Source organism: Varanus komodoensis, unplaced genomic scaffold (assembly GCF_004798865.1).
Source record: "Varanus komodoensis strain SLA01 unplaced genomic scaffold, ASM479886v1 scaffold24, whole genome shotgun sequence".
Classification (NCBI taxonomy): Eukaryota; Metazoa; Chordata; class Lepidosauria; order Squamata; family Varanidae; genus Varanus; species Varanus komodoensis.
In genome coordinates this window covers 6,554,201-6,577,982 of record NW_025335641.1, presented here as the reverse complement: position 1 = coordinate 6,577,982, position 23,782 = coordinate 6,554,201, and the positions used below count along the sequence as shown (strand labels likewise).

The 23,782-nt window shown below is 42.4% G+C and overlaps 1 protein-coding gene across 2 annotated transcripts in view; it reads right to left on the bottom strand.

The window, feature by feature from the left end:
- LRRC8D (leucine rich repeat containing 8 VRAC subunit D) overlaps positions 1 to 22,515 on the bottom strand; it is a 79,127-nt gene extending 56,612 nt beyond the window's left edge. For both annotated transcript variants that reach the window (XM_044432555.1, XM_044432556.1), the window contains exon 1: positions 22,408 to 22,515. The gene's annotated coding sequence lies outside the window, so the exon portion shown is untranslated. The remainder of the gene's footprint in view (positions 1 to 22,407) is intronic.
- Between the last annotated feature and the right edge of the window lie 1,267 nt (positions 22,516 to 23,782).

Here is a 23,782-nt window from a genome sequence, read left to right as displayed (position 1 = left end):
TTTAGGAGCATGGATTTATCATATTTATTCAACAAACTAACAATATGATACAACACTAGTAATAAGGGAATCAGCAAATATTGAAGCATTTGTGCTACATCTATTGTTCTTTGAAGTCCAACAGAAAGATTTTTATGTTATTTTATGTTTTCGTTACACTTCTGTACTTTTCCTTTTCTTCCTGCAAGCAATTCAGGGCAGCTTACAGGGTTCTCCTCATCTCAAATTTATGCTACAACAACCCTGTGAGGTAGGCTATGCTGAGTCTCAGCAGTTGTCCCAAAGTCTCCCAGACAGCTTCATGGCTGAACCTGGGTCTTCCTAGTCAAATCTAACCACTGCCCACACTACACCATTATACCTCTCTCCAGCTTTATTAACTTTAATTTTTCATCAATCTTTTTTTTGACACATACTAAAGCAAAATTATATTTTAATTATATAACTGTATCATAAACCTTACACACCTAGTGGAACCTATTGCACCACACCTGTGTCTGGGCCATACAATTTCAAATTATAGGAACATTTCCTTATTGCATCATGTCAGCCCACACTGCAGTATCAGTGACCACACACAGGCCAATGCGTCATCAGAATTCAGATGTAATGAAAAATGCTCCCTGACATTACCAACCCATTTCTTTGACACTGCAGGACATTCATACTTGCAGTTAATGCAACTTTTCTTAACACAATTTGAAGAGATTATTTGTAAGTTCATCACAGGGACTTTGATGAATTCTACAATAGCTCTCATATCCTTTATTTTCCCCCACCCTGTTTTAGCTAAATTGAAAATGTCAGGATTCACATTTGCTTAACCAACGAATATGCAAGCAGAAGCATTCTTATGTAATGGTTCTGAGTCTGCATTTGTCTTGCTGAGAGTGTTAGGGAATGCTGTAAAGCCTCTCAGCCTATCTGCAACATCAGCACTAGGATTCCATGAAAGCTGCTTACATGTTCCTTGAATTGTAAAGGAGCTGCTTTTTGAAAGTCAGTTTGCTGAGGTTTCCCCAGTCTTAGCATGTAGTTGTAACCACTTTATGTTGACCTAGGTTGAATAAATGCAAGTTTCAGCTCTGGGTGGAGCTAGTTTAGACTTGTTTTCAAAGCAGAATAGGGAAGGACCCAGAATAGAAAATGAGGCCAGTTTCAGTAATGAACCTTATAATCTGAGCAAAGGGGTTTATAATCAGGGGAAGCCTCCCTAATATACAGCCAGTTTTTATATTTTATACATGTTATAATACAGCATCATCCATTATTTATAAAAGCACCTAGTATACACTGGACACTGCACAAATGTAGTACCTAACACAATCACGTCCGTGCTTACAGGGTGGCAATCTATGACACACGAGGCAAAAGGAGAGGGGAGCAAGAAGAAATGGGAAAACTGTGCTAACTGGGAGAAAAAAGAAGTGGACAAAAACAGAAAGTTGAAAAATAAATAGATCATCAAGAGGGAAATGTAGCAGAGAAAATGTGTTTTTAATCATGTTAAGTGATACAAAAAGAGGCATGGAGATGTGAAACAACAAAAGAAAGAGAATATTTAATAATATTTAATTGGGATTGATGAACAGAGTGACTGAGGAAAAAAAGATGACAGAGCATGACCATAAAAAAACTTACAGTGCAATCCTATGCACTTCCATTCATTTTTCTATTCAGAAGAACCATTAAGCTCAATGGTTTTGGGTTTTTTTTTTTTTTTTGCAATTTAATGTGTATAGGCTTAGCCTTACAGAGTTAAAAGAACAAAAAGCTTAAACTTCATATAAAACAATACAGTAAGTCAGTGAAGTAGAATAGGATCACTGCACAAATGAGGAAAAACTAAACAAGCAGAAGAGTTGAGTATATTTTTGATGATGTTGATGAAAGTACTGCCATCTTTCTAATGGAACTTTACAAAGGTTCCTACCCTAAGAAGCTTACAGTCTAAATAAATAGAGGGAAGCAACAAAGGAAGGGAAGGAAAATGAAAATAGGGCTCAAATATTAATAGATATAACAGGTTAAAACTGAGAAGCAGGAATATTGCATTGAATATTGAAATACTAGAACAAAATATTGACATAATTGCCAGCAACACAATATAAAAGATGCTTTATGTGGCCCAAGGACCACTTGGTCTCTAACTATTAGAGACCAAGTGCCCAAACTGTAACCCAAAATCCACTTATTCATTGCCAAGTGCCAACACTGCAATAAAACCTGAAAACTGAGTTTAGAAAAAACAACTCACAGCCAGTCCAAGCATATATATATATGTATGTATGTATGTATGTATCCTTGGCAGCGCACTGACCAGCCATGCAAGAGCTCAGACGAATCACAGTTAATGAGTCGCGACTCGTGACGTCATCACCTGGCACCACTGCTCCTTTCTGAGCATGCGCGTGGCCCCTATGTGCGCTGTTATCCAATGCTTGGCTGTTGGGGAGATGCTGGGGCGACTTGGATTGCGTCCCGACAGAGAGGACTGTGCGTGCCCGCTGTGGCACACATGCCATAGGTTCACCACCACTGGCCTAACCCTACCCTAGTGCACTCCCCTAACCCTAATATAGGAGTGAGAGACCATTGAAAATAGGGTGGTTTTGAAAAACCCTTCCTTGAGTAGCTTTTTCTGCACAGCTCATCATTTCTGCCCATTCTAAACACATTCCAACCATCAAAACCATGCCAGGACATCTCGTTTTTCTAACCCTAACCCAGTGATGATGAACCTTTTAGAGACTGAGTGCCCAAACTGCAACCCAAAAACCACTTATTTATCTATCGCAAAGTGCCAACACTGCAATAAAACCTGAAAACAGCTAGTCCAAGCAAATTGGCAGCGCACTGTCCGGCCATGTGAAAGCTCAGACAAGTCACGGCTAGTGTTGCGGCTTGTGACGTCATCGCTGACACCACTCCTCCGAGCATGCGCATGGCCCCTATGTGCGCTGTTATTTGATGTTCGGCTGCTGGAGTGATGCTGGGGCGACTTGGCTCGTGTGCCGACAGAGAGGGCTCTGCGTGCCCACTGTGCTATAGGTTTGCCACCACTGCCCTAGGAAGAGATCCAGTTTGGGCCAACGCCTCTGAAATTGTATCGGGACAGATTTCTACTCAAAATGGCCTTATGTGAATGATGACGGCATTCTGCCAGTTGGGGATGATGCAGGTCACAGTCTGACACATGTCGAGGCTTTTGGGTAAGGAGGACTGCTTTATGACACAAATCGGGCTAGAGGAGAGCGAACGCTGAGGTGTTCTGTTCCTGAAACTCTGACACGGACTACAAATATTTATACCAAACTGCTCTTCAGGCTGCCTGCTTTCCCAGCTGTGTGTAATTCAAAGGCATAAACACAGAATATCTATATATTTTAAAGTAGTTCTTGAACAGTATAGAAGTACACCATAAGCATGTAAGAAATGTACACCTAATGTGTGAATTTTAAAAGCTTAGGCATGTAAAACTGCTAACCAGATGAGCCTTCCTGGGAAAAGCAGAGCGGCACAACAGACAAGCTCCTTTCTTGGTGTTAATCACTTTTGGTCAGCAGGCAGGACTTGGACAAGGCCCTCCAAAGATCTCAGAATGCACATGGTTCTTTGAGATGACTCACATTTCCTGTGCCTATGCATAAGACCTACTTCTGTTTCAATGATTTTAAAAAATCTGTGTCTTACGGAGGTGCACAAATGTCTCACAGGCTCTTGCTCTCCTAAAACTATGTACTATGAAATCTCAGATCCAGGTTCTACATATTAACACATATTTCTACATGGTGTTGGGCAAACAACCAAATAGCACAATTTATAAGGGACAAGACAAAGGTAACTACAAAGAGAATATGACCCAGAAATAATATTATGAAAAAAGAGCACTGGTTGCAGGAACAATGAACCTGGCATATGATTCGACATTTATATATTAGTCTTTCTACATTGCTGGCACCAAATATTTTGGGCTAAAGAAATGTTCCTATGCACAAATGGAAGTTGTATTTAAGACCTGAGATAGATACTATGAAAATCCCACTCTTTGGGGTCGGAGAACTTTCTACTCTCCAAATGTTGTTGGACAACAATTCCCATCTGCCACAACCTGCACAGCTGATTGCTGGGGTGATGGGAGTTGCAGTCACACCAACATCTAGATGTTCACAGATTCCCCCGCTCCTTCTATAAACTTTAAGGCACACAGTCGGAGAGAGTTCTAGTAGGGTTATAGAAGGTTTATACCAGTTATGTTTCCTGCCTGCCTGCCAAGTACATAAACACAAAAGAATTTACATAATCAGCAATTCAAGTTCTTGCTCTTCAAAATCTTTTACTGCAGGTCTTTTATTGCAAGAGATAAAACAGTCATTAGTATAACAGGCTATTGAAACAAAAGAGCTTGTGTTGTGGAGCAGAGACATGGTGAACATGAGACTCCACCGAGAGCTCCGTTTCCAAAGCACTCCAGGTGGCAACTCCTTCTCTGGGATGAGCAACTGGCATGCAGCAGCTTTCCGGGTAAATCAGGTGTTTTGCTGCACCAGGGCAGACTGGAAGGGCGGAGAGATGCGACAACACTGTGTCAGGACACACACCTGTTCATTCTGTTGCATCTCTCTGTGGCTTTCAACGCTGCTTACCATGGTCCAGTGGCAGCATGGCTGGCAACACCAACCATGATTTTTTTCACATTATCAGCATACAAAGTGCTTCTCCGCTGTGGTGGGGAGCCGTTTTCAGTCTAAAGACCAAATTAAGTCTTGCGGTGTGTTGGTACCATATGCCAGCAGCAGGTGAGGCTACTGCTAGCATAAGCCTATTTGCACACACAGAGCCACACACCCAAGCCTACACATACATTCCACATAGGCTTCCAAGCTCCATCTCCTCAGATGACCCTGCTCTTCCCTTCTCAGGACTGGGAGAGGCTCTCTAAGGGAAAAGGGATTTTCTCTGATCTGCAGAGGCAAGTGTTTTTCCGTCTTTGAAAGCTAGGAATGGCAGCTGGAACAGGAGGCAGCCTGGATGGGGAACCCTATACTTGCCGCACAGATAAAACATTCTTCTTGTCGCTTCATACAGTAGAGGAGGGCAATTTCCAGCCTTAAGAGTTTGCATCCTAAAATTCAAGGGGAAAAAACAGAGGAAAGGAGGGCAGGGGTAAAAAGGGGAAGAATATGTGATTGTTTCAGCTACCTGTATCTGACTACAGGCTTAACTGCAGTAAAGCATGAGAACTATGGCTTCTCTCAAGAGCTTAATGGGAAAAAGTTGGATTTTCAAGTAAATTAAGAGAGGTGGCAGATGCATTCTAGAAGGCACCTCCAGCAAAAAGGGACAGCAACAGAGAATTAAATGCATAATTACACTGTAGAGTCTCACTGGGAAATCTATTCACCCATCCAATTGCTCACCCTTTCTTGTAGCAGAACATCATGGTCTATCACAGGGGTGGCCAAACCAAAGCTCCAGAGCCACACACAGCTCTGAGTTTATTTTGCAGCTTGTGGCTCACTGCCTGTGGGCACCCACGGGCACCCACTTGCTGCTCGCCGCTTGCGGCCACTGCCCATGGACTCCCACTTGCGGCTCTTAAACATCTGGCAGTCACCATAGGTGGCTGTTCCACTGAGCAACGCTGGCCTATCTTATCTATTTATTTATTTGTTGAAAGCTTTTATACCCCACCCTTCACAATGTCTCAGGGCAACAATGCAATAAAATAAAGATACAGCATCCACATAATAATATATAAACTCAATCTTAAAACACTACCAACATTTAAAATGGGAAAATAAAAAGGGTTTGGCCAGGTGCCAACATAAAAAAAAAAATGTGGCACCAGGCTCACCTTTCTGAGGAGTCCATTCCATAGCTCTTCCCAGATCTTCTCCCTGTAGTCCTCATGCATGCTTTCTTGTCTTCTTATTCTTTACACGAACTGTTCTCCAGTCTTTTAGGATTACGTCACACATCAAGAATCAGCAATGTAATTCTTGAAAGGGTATACAGTAGAGGACAAAAGGCACTGGATTTGGTTTTTACTTCATATGGTCCGATCATTTTAACTAAGAGTTTATTGTTAAAACATGCAACCAAAATAAGTCCCAAGTATGCTACACTTATTTCCCTTTGCCAGAGGGTACGAAAACCAGTCATACCCTGAATTAATTGACGGGAAAGACTCCTAGCAATTTTACACCACCCTCCTTTAATTATTTCATGGTTTCTTCTTTGCTTCTACCTGTTTTATCCTTAAAGTTAAAAGGCATTACCTCAAAGAAAGGAAAGCTAGTTTTGCCAAACATATTCATGTTCCAAGGTATCTTTCAAGTGATCTGAAAAAATGGTTAATCACAGAACACAATCCAGCCAAGTTTATACACTTTTAATCTCCAAGAAGTCAGTGGAAGAACTAAGCATATGCTTAATTTACCTTCCAGAATGAATCAGATAACTGCTTATGGCCAGATCGTGCCTTTATTATTTGTGAAAAACAAAACAAGTTGCATTTTTGAAAGCAAGGATACTTCGGATCAGCAAAGTTTCCATTTTTTTCATTTGTCTTATGAAGTTAGGGATCTGTACATGACGGAGAACAAGAACATGCATATCAATTTGTGAAGCAGATGGGTTTAGAAGACATTATCATTTCTGGTTTTGCAGTTCTAAATCTTTCCTGCATTAAGCATGAAATCTGTGTCCTCTGAGAATGTTTTACGAAGCCAATTGGGAATGCATGCGGAAAATGTTTCTAGCCACATTGCTGCTTTAATAGTAAATAGGCATGAAAGCATAGTGTTTTTTCAATTAGACCATTTCAAGTAATTTTCCTTTTGACATTACTTATCAGGCCAGAAAAATTCTTGTCCTACCATCAACAAGATCAATGGCAGAGTACAGTAAGTACTGAAATGAAATCACTGAAATACAAATTAATGCTACAAAGAGTTACATTAAATAACCTGATGGAAAAAGAGGCAGTGTAGAACAACAAAACAGAAGCCTATGAACAGAAAGTGATATTTATTATACATGAGGTTTTTTTGCATTTTTGCTTTTAGACCAGCTTATCTGTTGAGTATTACAGTGGATGACAACAGCTAAACCGCAGTGTTTCAAGCTGTACTTTCCTTATTGTTTGAAAGCAGTTTTCTGAAGGAAGCATGCAAACACAATCGGGCATTTGTTGGGCCCTCTCTAGACTTCAGACATTCTGAGATCAGAGTCAAATACAAACAGCCTCAATAAACTGAGACTCATGTAATTGTTTATTCTTAAATTCTAAGCATGAATAAGAGAATTTTCAGAAGGCCTACCTTGTAAGTAAGGCATATATATAGGCTTTCTCAAATCCTGCTTCTTTTCCTCTAATAAGCAAAGACAAAGAGGTCATTACCACCTAAGCAAGAGAGTAAAAGCAAACTGAAGCACATCAAAAACTCTTCTATGTATGCACAGGATTGTATGTGTCCTAATGAAAAATATGGTAGAAAAACCAAAAGCCACACTATTTCTTTTAATGTATAAATAAAGGGGAGACATTAATTTTAAACCAAACACAATTGGGTGTGTGAATCAATCTGCAATGGGAAAGTTTGAAGACAGTAGGATTACATGCTATAATTTCATGGTTCAAGGATCTGCATAATCACACTACATAAATCACACAGTATAATCTCAAAAAGTTCTGTCCTACAGATATCCATGCTGAAATAAGTGCCACTATGTTCGATGGGCTTAATTTTAAGTAAGTATACATAGGACTGCACCCTGCGGTACAACAGTGTGGCTCCCATAGAATCTTTCATTTTTAGCACTGGGTTACAAATATTTGAACAAATGCTTACACTACTCAATCCCAACTGCATTTACTCAGAAGTAATTCACACTGGATTCAGTTGGATTTACTTCTATAGCTAAGTTTGCAACTTTGTACATTTTCTTTCTAGACCTGAAGACTCATGCTTTGTAAATTCATGCAAGAGATCACTGACATTTTATCTTAATCACAGAATTTGTTTGCATTGTTTACACAAATTGTAAAAACTGAACTGCAATGTTTGGACTACACTGCTGAAATACAATGTACTAACTACATTGTTTTCTCGGCGTCTAGGATACTATACAATCAGTAATGTAGCTGCAGGCAAAAGGATTAGAATGAACTAGGGAGCATTCCAAAGCGACATCACATAACCTTCTATTATCTCTACTATTATGAAGCTTCCAAGATACCTCTGAACAGCATTTGTTGAAATACCACAGTGCCCAGCTTTCCAGAATACAGTTCTTTGCCCTCACTGCTGTAGAGCTAACGTCACACACACACACACACACTGCTTATACCCCCAAAACTGTGAATTTGGATAGGTGCCATAGAAGTACAAGTGGAACACCAGTTGAAGTTTAATATCTATCAAATTTATGACAATTATGCGCAAATGTGCCACTAAATATGCCACAGTGTTCCAGCTCATAGTATTTCAATATGGTATTCTCAGGGGTAAATAGATAGCCTACCCAGTGTTTCTAGATGTTTACATTATTAACAAGGTTGTACATACCAATGCACAAATCAATACACCAATTCAAATTACCTTTCCAAGTACATTTTCAATCACATCTTCATAGCCCTTAAAATGAAACTTCTTTAAGAGGGTTCAGGAACCTATGACTTTCCAAAGGTTGATGGCCTCTAATTACCATGAGTCCCAGCCGATCTAACCAATGTTGGATGAAGCAAGTAACTTGCTAATCTGTTTTGTGATGGAACACCGGTTACCCAGTTCTAGAATTTTAGAGTTTTTCAACAATCCTTTCTGGTAGATTTTCCCAGTCATTTGTCCAAGATAACAATTAAGCTGATTGCAAGACCTGAAGAAAGCTGTTTCCAAACAACACAGAGGTGATGAATTTCAAAAAGAGCTTTGATTCTTTTGAATGAAATGTCTTTTGCTATTAGATATATAGATGCATTACAGTTAAGATTAGTGATATGGAAATCACACATTACTCACTCTGCTGAACTGCCAACTTGACTTGCAAGACAAATTTTGCCAAAACACAAGAAGAGTCTTCACAGCCAGCTAACCCTGAATAATGTCAGCTCTGTTTTCCAATAAAGTTCTGTTGTAGCAGAAACATATTTTTCAAATAGTCTAATTATGTTGTATTCTTAAAGAGTGAAGCTAGAAGTTACTCAAAAGATCAGTGATCTGATTCCCCAGCATGTTCAAACTGAAATGCCGCTGCAGTAGATTCTAAATATGATCAATGCTGTGCTACTTTGAACCTTTTTTCTAAGTACCCCTCCTCCCCAACATAAAACACCCCTTTCATTTCCCCATGGGATAAAAGGAAAGAAGAAATTGCACATGCAATTCCTAAGGACTAAGGACATAGCCAGGTAAGATTTTCTGGCCCTTCCAGACACTTATAATCCATACCTCTTATGGCTTCCCAGGTGAACATGGTCATTCTAGAAACATAGCAAATGAATATCCCTCTGCACCAGCTACTCTGATATAACTTAATTCATAAGAGAAAATATTCACTCAGTAAAGGAATGAGGAATTTAAAAACACAATGGAAGTTATATGTAAACTCTACAAGTATAACTAAGTTCTGCAATCAAAACTACACAAAATGCAACTGGGATGTTCATCAGAGCAGGCACAAAATAAATCCTAAAGACCCAGTCTAATCTTTAAAGATTAGCAAGTGCCCCAATGGATTAGGTCTAGCCAATTCTAAGGCGGCAGATAGAGGTATATTGACATGAACAAGTTAGTAACAGTACATAGTTACAAGGAGGAGGACTGCTTTGCAGCTGCCACAGTGAGCAATGACTAAGGATTCTAAAACTGCAAGAAATTCCTCTCTCAACCTACTACAGAGCTAGAAGGGAAAATGACCAAACAGCAGATGTGATCAAGGAGAAGGGAGAAAAAAGCAGTACATAGAACAAGTTCAGTCTATTGCACAGAAAGCATTAGGAACTGAAAGCAGCCGAAAGAACCCTTGTATAACCATGACTTTAAACAAAAAGATGTAACACTTCGATCATTTAGCTAGAATGATTCAAGTCTATTATTCACCGTTTGTGTTGTTGTTTTTTTGGGGCGTGGGGTCTGTTTAATTAAAAATAATGCTCTGCTTGAAACACACAAATCTGTTCAAATCTGTTATTTAGTTCATATTTTTTTCAAAAGAGAGCACTATGAATTGTTTATAAAATGTCTAACATTGTTTAGACTTTGTTGAAAGATTTAAAAACCCGGACAGTTTCTACCATCAGATTCAGCAGAAGGAAAACAAGTTCAAGTACCAGTTTTTGAAGTTACAAGAAGCTTTTCTTAGTGGCCTCTGGGTGGCCAAATGATTATGGGCTGAACTCCAGCACAGAACTTTGTCTGGCTTTGTTGTTGTTAGTCAGGAAGTCGTGTCCGACCCATTGAGACCCCATGGACAACATTCCTCCAGGCCTTCCTGTCCTCCACCATCCCCCGGAGTCCACTTAAGCTCACGCCGACTGCTTCAGTGACTCCATTCAGCCACCTCATTCTCTGCCATCCCCTTCTTCTTTTGCCATCTATTGTTCCCAGCATCAGGCTCTTCTCCAGGGAGTCCTTCCTTCTCATTAGGCGGCCAAAGTATTTGAGTTTCATCTTCAGGATCTGGCCTTCTAAAGAGCAGTCAGGGTTGATCTCCTCTAGAACTGATCGGTTTGAGCTAAGCAAAAGTTTTCAGCAGGACTCTGACTACATCATCACAACACACACACACAAGGAGGTTAGTGGCTCCCATTAACCTTGGGACATACTGGAACATTCTCCACTTTGCTGTACTCGTTTCTTGCAAGAGACTGGGCTGAGCTTTCTCTCATTTCAATAGTCCATTTGGTGGGGGATCTCCTTTCCTCTCCCTATCATTAATATAAAAAAATGCTACAGAAAGATGGTGAATTCTCAAAATTATGCTTGTCAGACAGGGAATGAGCAGTATTAGCAGGAGTCACGCCTGATATCCGTGTGCATGTGCCCTGAATACAGCAACGAGCTCCCACCAAAATGTTTGCCTGGTTCTAGTATGTTCTAAATGAACTTTATGTGAGCACAGATGACCATCTGAAGAACAATACCTATAGGGAAGCAACCTGTTATTTCATAACTGTTCTCCTAGAGGCCAGCTGAAAGGACTGCTTAGGAGATAATCTGGGCTGAAGAGAAGCCAAATGGCGGATAGTCCAAGCCAGCCTGATGATGTGAGCCTCCATCCTAATGGAATTTTATTCTGGTTTTGGACTTTTAGTTAAAATGGTGATATGATTGGATCACAGCCTGTCCCTCTTCCAACTTTCTGCTTATAACATTCTTGTTATAGTATGTTATAAGCCATGTTATCCTGCCCTTTTTTACCTTTGTTTTAATTTCTTGTTGCTGTGCTTTGGAGGAGACTTTGATCATGTCTACACAGAAAGTGCTCAGGAATTTCATGAACTTCTCCACCGCATCCTCCAGCTAGAGTTTCTAAGGTGGAGTCAGATGGAGAAGGTGTCATCCTGTGGAAAAACATGTCATTACAATTACATCAGCAGTCTAAGCTACTTTAACAGTTGTAGCTGATCCAGGTTCTATCAAAACTCTCCAGGGAGCCAACAGTTCTATTGAATTTCATCCTTAAATTTATGGAGATAAAACATACTATGTTGGACAACCAAGTTACAGCTTACAAGACAGCAACAACACCTTCTTACAGGATAAAGTCTGCTCACATTTCTCTTCTGGAAACTTTCTCTTAGAGAATTCAGGTACAGTACACAGTCTAAACAGGTCTGTCCTGCAGAGATTATGGAGACCTTTTAGTGAGTTACTGGCATTACCACCAGATTTTCTTTAAACTTTAAACTAAAAAGTTTAAAGCAGCTATAAACAGATGATAAAGATAATACAAAAAAAGACAAAAAGACTGACTCTGCGGAACACCTAGTGATTCTCCTGAAACCCCCATGTGGCTGAATAAGTCCTTAAAGGCCTCAGAAAAGAAACCCTGGTGCCAGGCTTCAGTGCCAGCTGAGTCACAGACTGAAGGTTATTCCATAGATGGGGAACACTGAGAAAGCCCTCTCTCTTGTTGCAACCTCTGTCCTTACCTCAGTTGGCACTTGAAGGAAAGGTCCAGAGGTTGACTGTAGAGTCCAAGTAGATTAACATGGGAGAGATGCTTCCACAGGTTTTGTGGTCCTAAGCCATGCAATGCTTTATAGGTTATAATCAGCACCTTGAACTGGGACCAGAAGCATACAGGCAGCCACTGCAAGTCGGCCAGGACCAGTCTTGTATGTTCAGACCAGCAAATCCCAGTTATTAATCTGGCTGCAACATTCTGAAACAGTTGTAGCTTCTGAACTATCTTCAAGGGCAGCCCCTTGTAGAGTGCATTGCAGTAATCTAACTTGCAAAGCATAGATTACTGAAGCCAGGTTATCACTGTCCAGGTCGAGGCACAGCTGAGCCACCAGTAGAAGGTGGCAGAAGGCACTTCAAGCCACTGATGCCACCTGAGCATCAGGTGATGAAGCTGGATCAAGGAGCACTCCCAAATGATGAACCTCCTTCTGGGGGAGTGCAACCCAATCTAGAACAGGTTGAACACCCCACTCCAATCAAAGGAACCACCCACCAACAACTTCTCAGTCTTGTCTGGATTTAGGTTGGGTTTGTTAGCTCTCACCCAGTCCATTACTGTATCCAGACATGAGTGTAGCTCATCTAAAGCATACTGATGGCAATGAACTCCAAAACATCAGATGACTCATGCAGATGATGTTTCATGCAGGTGATGAACGGAATGGGGGCTGAACAGACCCCTGATGAACTCCGTGCTAGAGAATTAATCCCCAAGTGCTGCCTTCAGAAGATGGCCCTCCAAGTAAGAGCAGAACCACTGCAATGTGGTGCCCATCATTCCCAACTCAGATAGTTGCCCAGAAGGATACCATGGTCAATGGTATTGAAAGCTGCCAAGAAGTCCAGAAGTATCTCTCCTGCCATAGGCCATCATACAGGGCAACCAAGGTTGTTTCCATGCCAAAACCAGGCCTCAACCCCAATTGAAATGGATACAGATAATCAGTCCCATCCAAGAGTGGCACGACTTGATTGGCAACTACCCTCTCAAAAACCTTGCCCGGACAAGGAATACTTGCCACCAGCTTTATTTATTTATTCATTAGACTGCTATCCCACCATTAGCCAAAATGGCTCTTTGGGCAGATTACAAAATATAATAATTCAGATCTTCCTGTTCAAGGAAGGGTTTCTTCAGAAGTGGTCCTATTCCCCCTCTTTAAAGTAGCGTAAGACCACTCCCTCTTGCAAAGAGGCATTAATCACCTCAATGGCCCAGTTTTTATAAGCAAGAATCCAGAACAGAGGTGGCTGAACAAACTGGGCCAAGCATCTTGCCCACATCCTTGAGCTGTACCAAATGAAACTCATCCCATAAAACTGGACCAGACTGTGCCCTGGATATCTCCAAAGATTCAGCTGTTGTATCTCAAGTCCAAGTCCCACCAGATACAAGAGATATTTTCCCTGGAAGTGCAAGTAAAGTAGAGTGTCCCTGGTTGCCATTCCACCCATGGCCTGGCAACAGTTCACTGGCCTGAGGCACGCTGCAGGCCATACTCTAGACTCGGTCTTCTCGGTGGATATGAGGATGGTGCTCAGTGTGTGGAAGCTTCATCTCAGTCCTTCTGTCACTGTCAGATCACTGCCTGCTAAGATTTAGACTGACAGTGGCCTTTCCCCTCTGCAAGGGTGTGGGACCTATTAAAACATATCTGTGACATACAACTAGTGACCAACATCAGTTCTTGTTTCAGTTATGGAAACTGCCACTGGACCGTCTTTAGATATCTCTAGTGCTTCAGTTTACAAGGCAAAGGATGAACAAATGGATGAAGGTTGTAACAGTCTACAACTTATTTACTATACTTCCAATCCATATTGACCTACTCAAAGTTGTTGAACACTTACCGTATTTTTTGCTCTGTAAGACGCACTTTTTCCTCCCTCAAAAGTAAGGGGAAATGTCTGTGCGTCTTATAGAGCGAGTGTGTGTGTGCAGTAAGTCTGTCAGATGTGCCCATGGGGAAGTGAGGGGGAATGTGCCTGTGATTATGTGCCCATTTGATTCAGAATATTTTTTTTCTTGTTTTCCTCCTCTAAAAGCTAGGTGCGTCTTATGGTCAGGCGCGTCTTATAGAGCGAAAAATATGGTACATTTTTTTGATGTAAGGATATTTTCAATATTCTTTAAAAAAAATTAAAGGCTTCTATAGGCTTAGAAGAAACAATTCTGTTTTAATTTGCTTATGTAGAACATAAATCAATACAGATTCATACATGCAAATTGTGCACCTAAGTCATGAGTAATAACTCCAAATAAGAATAAGATATTCCAAAGCTGAAAAACTGGAGAAGGCCAAAGATACGTCTTGCCAAATGAGCCATTTGGTCTAGGCTGTCCTCAGCACCATGGCAGATATATCTACTTTTCCTAGACTTACACTGTTTTAATCTACCTAATTAAAGACAATCAATACATTTACTAAGTGGATGGGGTAGTGGTAGAAAAACTCAAACAGGATATACAATGCCCTGCAGAAATATTCACTCCCCTTGATTTTTCCACACTTCCTTGTGATACAACCTGGAATTAAAAAGAAATGGGCAATGATTCATTACCATTTGATGTACATAAGAAATTCAACACTGTGAAAAAGTAAAATATTTTAATTAATTGTGTATATTTGTTGCAAGCTGAGTTCTCCCCCTCCTCCAGCAATAACAGTCTCACCAACACTTCTTTGCTAAATGCCTTTATTTTACATGAAAGTCTCTGATCGTATACAAAATGAAATGTTGAGCACTCTCTGGCCTTCTTCCCCCAAAGCGTTGCTGATGAGTCCTTCTGCACCTGTCCCTGAGGAGAGGTGTGCTGTGGAACTGGGCACACCTTCGCTCCTCCCTCTGAGAGCCCAACCAGGCCACCCTACGATTGTGACGACTAACTATTGGGTCCACCTCCTCAACAGGCTGAGTTCCCCATCCGATAGACTTCCAATCTCTAAATCTCTCTCCTCAGGATGTCATTGCTCTTCACTGTTCCCATGGGTGGGTTAACTGGGCCTCACAGCTGCCCTTGAACTAATCTCTCCCATAGCAGACACAGGTGAGTACCCAGAACTTTGGACTGCAGCTAGAACTTGGTTCATTGCAACCATCATCTCATTATCAGAGTCTGAGCCATCAGCCCTGCAGGGACAGGCCAACTCCCCTGCACCCATCTCATTCTTAGAATCTGAGCTGTCAGTCCAACCAAAATTGTCAGTTTCTCACATGTGTCCCTGAAGTTTGCAAGAATGTGCACATATAACAATATTAAATAAAAGATATCACAAACACTTTAATTTACAATATGGAAAAGCAATTCATTGTGCGGGCCCTGGGTTCTTCATGCAGTCCTCAAAATATGAAAAGTTGGACCTCCCTAAAATAAGCTATGGTGCAACTCACAACCTCCAAAAGTCAGTGTAAGTAGTTGCACAGAGTCCACCTGTGTGCAATTCCAGGGCCACATGATCTCAGACTAAACACACCTGTTCTAGAAGTTCACAGAGTTTGTTGGAGAGGATATCTAAACCAACTTATGAAGACCAAGGAGCTATCAAAACTACTTCAGGATAAAATCACCAATCAGGGTTCGGTTATTTTTAAAAAATCCCCAGATATTTAACCAAGTACCGATAAAACATTATTACAAGATGGAAAAAACATGGCCCAACTATGACTCTGCCTAGAGAAGGTCATCCACCAAATTCAGTGATGAGGTAAGGAGGGCATTAGTCAGAGAAAAAACTAAAAGGCCAATGGTTCACCTTCCAACAGGGCAATGACTCTGAAAATACAACCAAACTGACACTGGAATGGTTACAAATGCGGTCAACGCAGGAATACAGCAGAAGGACTTCATCTAACAGCTTCAACACAAGACAGAGGATCTGGTGGCTGCTGCTGGGGTTCAATTTGTCTAGTGCAACTTCCCAAATTATTTTAGGTAATGAAGGGTAGGAGGCAGGAAATCAGCTGCCAAACTGCTCAGGTGAAAATACTTAAATTCGGTCAGGATAAAAACAAGCATGGCGTTGTTTACAGTCTTCTTCAAAGACTGGTAAGATGTGCTTTTGAATGTGGCCAATGGCAGAATGGGGGATAAAATATTTAGGTTCATAAAATGGTGGGATGCTGGAGACGGAAGAAAGAATCATGTAGTTTTGCTGGTCCTTACCATGTTTTAAGCACATATAGCTAGACCTGTGCTCCTGCAAATAGAACACTCAAAGTAAGGATACAGAAAAACAGGGAAAAAATCACATACTGTTGTAGACATTTGAGGAGAAAGAAGGTGTGAGATACATCATGAATCATATCAGACACTACCTAATACAGGCACATCACTTTCATAAAGCCAAATTCCATAAAGCATTAACCAAGGAAAGACCCCAATTCCCCCTCCCAGCCATTTTAATCGCTGGGAAAATTCAGTTTCTGTACAGTTTATACAAAATAAATGTAAGCCCAGAGATGTAGACTAACCACATACAATTGCCCTTACAAATTTGAGATCAATAGGAGACAAAGTTTGAGACAAAGTTTGCTTCCTGATACCGAAATACTTTTACTTTTAAAATTAAACTGAACAATGAATCAATGGCCTCTTTTTCAACCAAAGATTGCTTTTCTATGTAACTGAAGAACTGTGAGAAAATATATATTTGAAGTGGAGCATTAATTAACAAACTGTTTTATTATTATAGGCTTAATGCTCAGGGCCATGAACTATGGTATGACATCAGTGTGTACCAGCAGTACAGCCTTCCGAACTTGCTGTCCCCCGGATGTTTTGCATCTTGATTGCTTTCAGCCCCAGTAAACATGGCTAATGGTCAGGAATGCTGGGAATTGTAACCCAAAACATCCGGGAGGTACCAAGTTGGGGAATAGCACTAGAAGTGCTGCCCACTGTGTTTCTCGCTCTGCTTTTACTTGAATTTTGCAATTTGCTCACATCTCATATTGTGATCATTTACTGTCACTGAAAAGATACTGTTCTACCCAATAATTAGAGCCAGTGGGGTATAGTGGTTAAGAACGTGGCACTGGGACTCAGGAGATCTTGGTTTTATCTCCCACTTGGCCATGGAGCCAACTGGGTGACTTTGGGCCAGTCACAGACTCCCAGCCCATCCTACCTCACAGGGTTGTTGTTGTGGGGATAAGGTTGAGGGCAGGAGGAGTAGAATGATATAAGCCACTTTGAATTCAGTATAAGAAAGAAGTGGGATATAAATCTAATAAACAAACAAACAATTTAGTAACCACTACCAAGCTTTACATAAAGTGTACCCTCCTAGACCTAAGCTGAGCAATTACTCTCATACTCTCAAATTAACATCACTGAGTAAACTATTTGTATGAATACTTGTTTAGGAAGCCTAAGTAGCACTGATGGAACATCTGCGTCCAGTTCTGTGTGTCCAGTTCTGCATGCTACATTTTAAGAACCATGAGAAACTGCAAGGGAAGATAATGAAGATGGTGAAACCCACAGCTATGGCAACCCACAGCTTATGAAGGAATTGGGTATGTTTAGCCTGGAGAAGATTAAGGGAACATGTGAGAGCTGTCTTCAAATATCTGCAGGAGAGTGTCACACAGACTTGCTTTCTGTTGCTATGAACTGAAGGATTGGAACTAGTGGGTTGAAACTGCAGGAAAGCAGATTTTTAGCTTAACACTAAAATAAAGTTTTTAAAGTTAAGTGCTGCTTGACAGTGGAAAAGACTTGCTCAGGAAAAGTAGTTTCTCCTTTGTTGACATATTCAAGGAGAATCCAGATAGCCTTACATCAGTCTACTTGGTATGAAAAGAGATAGCGAAAGCAAAGGAATGCATAACTTGCACATTACAGGCTCTACATTATGAGATTGCATCTTCTCCCTCTTGTGAACAACTTGATGCCCAGAGGAGAGGAGAGGAGAGGAGAGGAGAGGAGAGGAGAGGAGAGGAAAGGAGAGGGGGAAATGCTGAGGGTGCAAGCCACAGGCCCACCACAGCTCGATTTTATAATGCTACACCATGGTTACTTCTGCATGCCAGTAAGCTAGAAAAGAAGCAATAGGGATACACCCCATAGGGTGGGGCAGAACATTTTTCAGTGCTTTATTTTTCCACAGAAACCTTTGTTTCATAAGTTCATCAGCAAAAATGAATGTTATGTCAATTGCAAATGCAATTGAAAAGCTTGGCAGTTTCACAGTTGTAATCAAAGCTTTCCAGGTGATAGTCCTGAAAGAATACATAGGTATCATTGAAAGACATATCCCAGAGTGAAAGGAATAAATAATGAGAGGGAAACCGAAGGTGCCCACTAACAACTATAGTGGGGGAGAGTTGAACATAAGAACAGCATAAGAAAAGACATGCTGGGTCAGACCAAAGGTCTCTCTAGTCCGGCACTCTGTACATACGGTGGCAAACCAGCTGCCCACAGGATCAGTCAAGCGGGATGGGTGCAAGGCCTCCTCCTGACCAAGCTGCTCAGCAACTGGTTTATGCAGGCATGCCACCTCTGGTTCCTTTGGAACTCTTCACACTCCCTTTTGGTGTTAGCCATCCTATAACGTTTAGGGTCATCAGCAAATTTGGCCACTTCACTACCCACTCCTAATTCCAGATCATTGGAATTAGGAATTATTCCAATGATCATGAAAAGCACTGGTCCCGATACAGAACTCTGTGGGACTCCAGGCATCTCTCCATTGGGAGAAATTGCCATTTATTCCCACCCTCTGTCCTGAAATAGATGAGTGATTGTCAGCCAGTCATGCACAGCTGTCTGGGTCACTAAAATCAATTACAGAGCAGCCTAAAGTATTGTACTAAAGGACTGCACTTTAATTAATTTTAGCAGCCCATACAACCCGATTCAGAGTGCTCTGGCTATCTTATGCACTGCTGGCAGAAGCTGGACAGGGTGAGAGGAGGATGGAGGTGATTTCAGTACAAAAAGCAGCTGCACAGGCCTCTTTCTCTGCCCACCAAAAGACAAGTCAAGTGCCAGGATGGAGATGAACAGAACTTCTAAACCACATCAAGTTCACTTTAATCCTTTCCCCAATCCCCAGAAGTCCTGCCATATGCAAGCATAGAGGATTAACATGACAAACTTTGGGCTCGATCTAGAGATAGTCAGAGGAGACCCATTAACATCCTATGGGATTCACTGGAAGTATGATTAAAACTGCAGCCAAACTTTTGCTTTCGAAATGTAAGTCAAATGAACATGCTAAATCCATTTCCAAACAGTTTAGGGTATCAGGTTCCCCACCCCTACCCTATTCAAATATTAGTCTTGTGTTACTTACTTTTCAGCATCACAACTGTATTTTAATAGTGAACGGCAAATCCTACATCAATTGCCAAAACCATGGATTAGACTAAGTGGAACATTTTATTTAGGTAGATCTTGTTCTCAAGGAAACACATACCCAAACCCTCAATGCTCTCTCTTGCAGCTGATAAAACAATAAGCAAGGCAAACAGTAGAGCTCCTTTAATCTCACAAGAAGGAAGCAGGAAGGGGTGCTGCACTGTTGTATGATAGCTTTGCAGAGGGCTACAGGGCAGACTGCTGTCCTACCAAGTTTTTGGACTTCTGCTCCCATCAGCATGGCCAACGTCCAGAAGTCCTAAGAGCTAAACTACTTTAGAAATGACGTTGAAGAACAAGGCCAGAAGACCTCTAATCCAGTAAAACAGACACTTGTTTACCATAACCCACTCCTTGAAGGCATGCTGCTGGGCCAGAAACATGCCTTGGCGGTGCCTGGTGCAGCATGAAAAGAATGTGAACACACTTCCTTTTACCAATGGCACAGACAACTGATGAAAGCAACATGAATTAATAAAGCAACACTTGAAGTACTAGGACAGTGATGGCGAACCTTTTAGAGACCGAGTGCCCAAACTGCAACCCAAAACCCACTTATTCATTGCAAAGTGCCAACACTGCAATAAAACCTGAATACTGAGATTTTAGTTTAGAAAAAATAACTCACAGCTAGGCCAAGCAAATATATATATATATATATATATATATATCTCCTTGGCAGTGCACTGACCGGCCATGCGAAAGCTCAGACAAGTCGCAGCTAATGAGTGATGTCATCACCTGGCATCGCGACTCCTTTCTGAGCATGCACATGGCCCCTATGTGCGCTGTTATCCGATGGTCGGCTGCTGGGGTGATGCTGGGGCAACTTGGCTCACATGCCGACAGAAAGGACTCTGTGTGCCCACTGTGGCACACATGCCATAGGTTCGCCACCACTGTACTAGGACAAATGTTTTTCCATTCCCACCATCCTGTGTTTCTACCACCAGTGTGCTGCAGGGCCAGAGTGTTATAGCAGTCTCGGTCTTGGACTGGAGCCCAGGAGAACTGGGTTCTAGTCTGCACTCACCCTTGAAGGTCACGAGGTGACTTAGGGTCAGTCACTGACTCTCAGCCTAGCCTACACCTCACAGGTTCGTTGAAAGGTAAAACTGAAATAAGGAGGATCATGTAAGCTGCCCTGAGTTCCCCGCAAGAGGAAAAATCAGGACATAAATGTAATAATAAATTATAAAACCTACACTGCTATATACATTCCCATATTCTCTTGGCCTGGCAAGCATTGCACTACCGAGAAACCCCTCTCTTTCCAGTTGTTTTTTCCATATTAGCAGCAAAACCGGTTATCCTTTTCTGTTCTGAGCCCCAGCTGCTATTCTCAACATTTATGGATACCCCTGAGGCAAGCCACTGTTGGCAGAAGAAAAAAAGGAAGGGCTTCCTCAAAAGAATTTCATCTGAGGATATTAGCCTTCCCAACTTCAGTGGACATGCTATTACACTGGATGTGTTCCAATTTCTCATCACAACTGACCTTCTGCACTGACATGCACTGAAAGCATCAGGTCTGGTAACAAGTTATTTTATTCCCTGGTAATGTGGCAAAGTCTCTGAGCAGTCTCATAAGCCACTGTCATTTTCCTTAGATTGCCTGGGGTCATTAGACCAATGTCTGGGTTCATTAGACCAATTAGAGATATTTGCACATTTTTTTCATTTTTAAAACCCTGGGCATCCATAAAGATGTCTGAAACAAGAAAAGCACCCATTCAATTATATCTAACATAGTAATTTGTAACAAGACTGATTTTTTTAAAAAAGAATTTCCTTCTTTTTCATATTACATTTAAGTTGATTCCAAAAGAGGCAATTACTATCTGAAAAATGAAATTAAGTTTTTTAGATGCAGTGTACTTTTTTTCTTCTTCTTCTTCTTTTTTTTAGATGTGTGTTGTCGTTGTTATGGGTTCTATTTTTTTGGTTTGCTCTCTGTAAGCTACCCAGAGACTTTTTTAGTAATTGTGATGGCATACAAAAACCTTAAAATAAATAAATAAATAAATATTCAAGGAACACAGAAATGTTTGTCCAGACTGAAACCATATTCTCACCCCTAGGTAATGAAGGGCAGGATCTGTGTTCATGCCTTAGCACAGAAGATGCACTCTGAAGATTATCACAGATCCTCTCTCTTTTTTCTCTTTATTAATTCACATGCTGCAAGGCTAAGCTCAAATGTTTAGAAGTTGGAGATGTGATGAGATAGCCCCAGGTGTCTAGCAACCTTAAGCTCCCCTTTCCAAGCAGCTAGAAACTTGGCTGAGGACAAGGCAGGCTCCCTTTGAAAACACTTAACTGGGCTGGTGCAGCACAGGACCGAGCTGTAACTCACAAAGGTTCAAATGTCATTTGATTCATTTACAATGCAATCCTATGGAAATGCCAAATAAGTGGGCATTAACTTGTACTCTGAAGGTTGATGTTATTCCTACTCATCATCGCTCAAGTCTGATTAATTTAAAGGGGCCCATCATTTGAGACGTCCTTAAGGATGTAACCCTGTCCCACTTCCCCAGGGGCAAGGCCCACTGAACGCAGCCAGGCTTATTTCTGAGTAGACATGCACAGGACTGTTCTGTGAGCTTTCAGTGGCCTTAAGGGTTGTTGTCTCTTAGCCTAGCGCCGCCCGTTTCTGCTCAGTGCTGGGGGTGGGGAAGGCTAATCCCGATCCATCTTGCAAGAGAAGGAAAGGCACAAGCAACGGTCATGCAATGGCACAGGCCATGCGGAGTAGGGCGCAGGATCTCGCAGGGACCGCGGCGCGGTGCGGCCGGCCACAGCATCCAGGGGCAAGCCCCGCTTCGCGCATTTACGCACCTCAGCAGGCAGGGCGCTCCGGGGAACCGGGTCACTCTGGCGGGGAAGCCATGCAGGCGGCGTCCAGGTGAGACCCTCTAGGAGACCCCTGCTCTGCAGCCGAGCCGAGCCGAAGACTGAAGCTCGTCTCGTCGGCCTCCGGAGAAGCCGCAAGGGCTCCACCGCCGCTCACCCCCGCTGGGCTCCCCCAACGCAGAATGCGGCTAGTGGCCAAACTCCAGCCAATGGCACCCGCGGCGGAGCCCATGTGATTGCTGGCGACGCCTTCCCCTCCCGGTTCAGGTGCAGCCGCTCGCGACGAGGGCCTGGCAAGCAGGAAAAGTTGCCCCCGCGCTAGCTCGTCTCTCCTCCTCCTCCTCCTCCTCCTCCCCGCGGCCTGCAGCGGTCGCGCGCCGCTTCGCTTTCCCGCGGGCTGCGCTCGCTAATTGGCAGGCCGCGCGCGAGGCCGCTGCCGACAGCCCCATCGGTCTGACCCGGGAACAGGTGCGCGTGCAAGGGGGCGCCCCGTTGCTTCCTCCTGCAGCGCAGAGCGCGTGACGCCCGGCCGCCTGTGATCCGGGTTTGCTGCGTGCCAGCCACACCGCTGGATCGCGCCGAGCACGCTTCTCACCCCGCCGGACCGAACCTCGTGCTCTCTTTTGGACTACTGTTCCCAGCATTCCCGACCATTGGCTGCGCTGGTTGGGACTGATGGGAGTTAGAGGCCAAAGCATATGGCGGGGAGCAGCAGAGTGAGGAAGGCTCTTTAAGGGTTGCAAGGAATGATGGAATTAGTTTCTACATGGTTTCCTTAGTGCAAACCATGAAATTGTCTTGTGCCACCTTAAAAATTGTGAGGACTGGAGGCCACTTCCTTACATACAACAGTGGTGAAATTGCAGCCTATTATGTTATGACTTGGAGACCCTTTGAATGATGCTGTCAAGGACAGTCCTGCTCAGTTCTTGTAAACTGTGACTTCTTTCATGGAACCGATCGATCTCATAGCTGGTCTTCTCCAGTGAGCTTCGCCTTCCCATGACTTGCCAGAAACACAACAGCACCAGTTTTATCAGTTTCTTCTCATGTAGGCAGCAGATTTCCATTGTTAGACCCAACAGCTGACACAACAGGGCATTTGCTTTAGATCATTTTGGGGTGCATTTGGTCACAATCATTCCAAAGGAAACGTAACAGGCCAACAGCAGCTTCTGGTACCCTAAGGGTGGGAAACATGTGGCCCTCAGCCTAATGCAATGCAGCTGTTACTGCTCAAACCAATTTCTACAGTCACCTACATGCAGACCTCTAGCAGGAGTGAAGGTTTCTTTGCTGGCAACTCGTGGCATGGAAAGAGAGAGAGAAGGGGTGATTCACCCACTTTTGGCTCCCTTCC